Raw genomic sequence first — 3,623 nt, forward strand, 5'->3', positions numbered from 1 at the left:
ACTAACAAATAAAGGCTTTAGCTTTATTTTTAGTTATAATGAGTAGGCTGGATAACGTAAACATTAATGTCCCATCAATGTATGAAACCCTTGTGGAAATAACCTTCCTGTTTAAACCATAAAATACACTCAAATGATATTAGCAGTACCATAAACGGAAGGCTAGGTTGAGCTATTTCGTTAGCCCTTTGTTGTAAGCATCATGTGTACAACGGTTTACAAAACATTTCCCAATAAACCTTTTACTTCACCCTCAGCTCGCTGCCCAACCTGTCGATACCTCATGTGTGAGTTTTGCCCACATTGGCCGTTCCAGGAAGGACGTAAAAGCAGAGAGAATAGTTGGTTTCTTCTTGGCAGGCTAGCGCTTAGCTCTTCAACCCTGAGCTAACCATAGATATCCATAATAAAGGCTAGATGTCTTACAGCGGAGTCTCAAACGTCATCACCGGCGGCCATCTTGCCTCAGGCAGGCTTTCAGGCGTGCTCTGTGGTACCTAATGTAAGGTGAGTGATCAGCACGAACACAAATACTCTTATCTAAATGAATTCTTGACGGATTTACAAACAGTTTGGTTTCTTACAAACGTTATGAACGTGGCTATAATTCTTGATGCTTGAACATGTCGAAATTGCAGATTTTCTTGTCGAAAAATGACTTAATCATGCAGCATAGTTGTGCATCACGGCTACTTGCCCAGGTTATCAAGGCTGAGACCACTGGTCAATTATATAGGTTTTACTGACACCAATAACGATTGTATGACAATTAATCTTTGGTGTAAATTTGAGGGAAATCAATCTCACAATGGTCCAAAAAGATAAATGTTCCCTTAATTTCCCCATGGTTATTATAAATTATTTTAATATACCAACTCTTATTCCAGGATTTGTTGAGCGACGGGCTCTGAAAAAGCTGTCCTGTGATATCTGCCGTGCCAGCTTGGTAACAGATGCTGCATCTGCCATCAAGGACCAGAGCTACCACCTGCTGAAGTTAAAAAACAATGGAGGTCTGGTGATTCCATCAGAAGGCACAGTGATGGTAGTCAGGGCAGCAGAGTGGGTCATTCGTCAGACCTCATGTACCAGATGATCACAGCTCATGAAAGTGCTAGAGGTCGTGTACATTGTACGGAAGAGGATGGGGTCAGAGGATGTGTTTGTGCTCAGAGAGCACATCGGAGAGACACAGTATGGCATAGACAGCCACCACCATACGCTGTTAACATTGGTTGTGTCCTTGTTTTTTAAGTTAAGGCTGCACCACATTGCCAAAATAACTAACCTTAGCTTACAGAGCAACAACATGCGACAGAAGCTCAATAAAACCGTCCTTTTCAAAGGGCATTAGCCAAGGTATGTTTTTTGGGTCATTTGTTAAATCTCTGTCTTCCATGTGTATACCATCACAGTAGTGTAGGTGGGGATTTCAACATGCTACATCTATATATACTTGTGAAGGGGACTATTGTACCAATTTTAATAGCAAATAAATGTCACTTTTATAATGGTTTAAAATAGGAACTTTTGTGTAATTACTCCTGATATATAATCCGAATAGTCTACATGAAACTTCAAAGTGTTACCTTTAATTTGAAACCTGGATTATGCTTCTACACCAAGAGGTTGCCACACAATAAGCCTTTTTTGTCAGAATTTCATATTTTATTATAACAGTAATATTGGGCAGACGATACAGAGAAATCAGAACAAGAACCAACCGTTTTAGAGACAATTTTTACCCGACAGCAATAACAAAACTAAATGCAACCAAAAATAACCATTAATTATCATGGATGATGTGTGTGAGAATGTGCTATTTTTTATTTATTAGTTGTTCTTATCAGTTATTTGTTATTTATTTCTCATATTGTGTGTAAATTGTGGGACAGAGATTTATTTATTATTTATTTATTATTATTATTTTATTTTTATTTTTTTAAACATATGCACGGATCGATGGCACTTTTTAAATTTCGTTGTTCTTGTGACAATGACAATAAAGTTTTCATTCATTCATTCATATTATAAAAGTATGTATGTAAATATAAATAAATTAACTGTGACTGTGAAATAATTAATCACACCCAAATAAAAGTGTTTATGTATATATATATATATATATATATATATATATATATATATATATATATATATATATATATATATATGTGTGTGTGTGTGTATCATGTTGCCATTCTGTACACTGAGTTTTAATAGCATACATTGATTTAACATAAATACCTTGTGCACGTGTATATTTATTGCACCTGTATGTTCTATTCAATGTTCTTTTCATATGAAATTCCATGGTTATAATTATTCATAAGTGTGCAGTGTCATAACTACATGTCTGACTTTTGTTTAACAAACCAAACAGTTTGAGAATCGTTAGACAATTGAGGAAGTTATGGTTATTTAAGTACATGCGCCATTGAAACACAATGTTATGAATGAGCAAGCTGCCTGTGGCAAGATGGCCGCCACGTGCGGACGTCGACCCTCATTGGCCAGCAGCGCGGACGAGACATCTAGCCTTTATTATGGATATCTATGGAGCTAACCAACAGCGTGTGGAGGGAATGGAGGCCTGTAGGTCCTCCAGGCAGCCTCCGACCCGGATCTTGGCGGTACTATCAAAAAAAAAAAACAGGAGGTTGCAATGTTGCTAACAAATATTTTGCAATAGAGAGATTCTCTGTCGTGTTTTAACAACTGCTATCCACATGGAAAGTCTTTGTGTGCGTGTCTTTGTATGTGTGTGTGTATGTGTGTGTGTGTAATATTTATCTAATGTATTCTGAAGCTTCTAATATCATTGCCACTGTTGGGACTCAGCAGTGGATGGAGAAAAATATGGGCTAACCCACACAGAGAAGACAGACACTAGCAAAAAACCCTAAATCCCAGAATGCATATTTTTACCCTGTTTAAATAACAGCTTTCAGGAAGGAGGAATTTCACAGCTGGAATTCTCGTGATGTCATAGAAATATAAAAGGATGAGTAGTGCAGAAGCTTACTCTTTTCTTGCTGATCTACAAGACACACACACACAGGTGAATGTCCTGATCTTGCTGTTTAAGTAAAAGACCGCATCTTTGAAAAAAAAACAATAACCTTGGGTCCAACATAAGTAAACTTTGCTACCTGAGTAACCAAAGACGGTCCCTGAAAGAATATCAGATTAGCCGCTTGAAATTGGCTATCTGAGCTCCTGCAGGAAAAAAATCTGAAAGAGTTATCGATTCTCAAAAAACAATGTCCCCAATCATGTTGAAGGAGTGATTTCCCTACCATTGCACTGAGAAGACAAAGTTGAACTGCATGTCTAAAGCATGCAGCATGCTTTAGATGTGCAGAGGTGATTGAGGGGTAACATGTCACTGAGCTTTGATGCTACAAACTTAATTTTGGGTTGTGCTTTTTACATTGCAACAAACTTTATTAAGTTTTCAAACACTGATGGTCCAGTAGTGGGAGCTTGCTCCTTTTTTTATCTGTTTTCCAATACCCTCAACTCACTAAACTGCTTAAAATATGTCTGCATAGTACTTATGGATGGGCTTAATGTCATTGTTATTCCAGCTGTGACGGTGCAGCGCAGTTCATCCCGCTGAC

The 3,623-nt window shown here is 37.6% G+C and overlaps 1 long non-coding RNA gene across 1 annotated transcript; it reads left to right on the top strand.

Moving 5' to 3' along the window:
• The first annotated feature begins 398 nt into the window (after window positions 1-398).
• LOC118566107 lies at window positions 399-1,358 on the top strand. Its single transcript, XR_004932803.1, has 2 exons — window positions 399-507; window positions 888-1,358. It is a non-coding gene; the product is annotated as an uncharacterized LOC118566107 (long non-coding RNA).
• Window positions 1,359-3,623: the final 2,265 nt, after the last annotated feature.

The sequence above is a fragment of the Fundulus heteroclitus genome, chromosome 15 (assembly GCF_011125445.2).
Source record: "Fundulus heteroclitus isolate FHET01 chromosome 15, MU-UCD_Fhet_4.1, whole genome shotgun sequence".
Classification (NCBI taxonomy): domain Eukaryota; kingdom Metazoa; phylum Chordata; class Actinopteri; order Cyprinodontiformes; family Fundulidae; genus Fundulus; species Fundulus heteroclitus.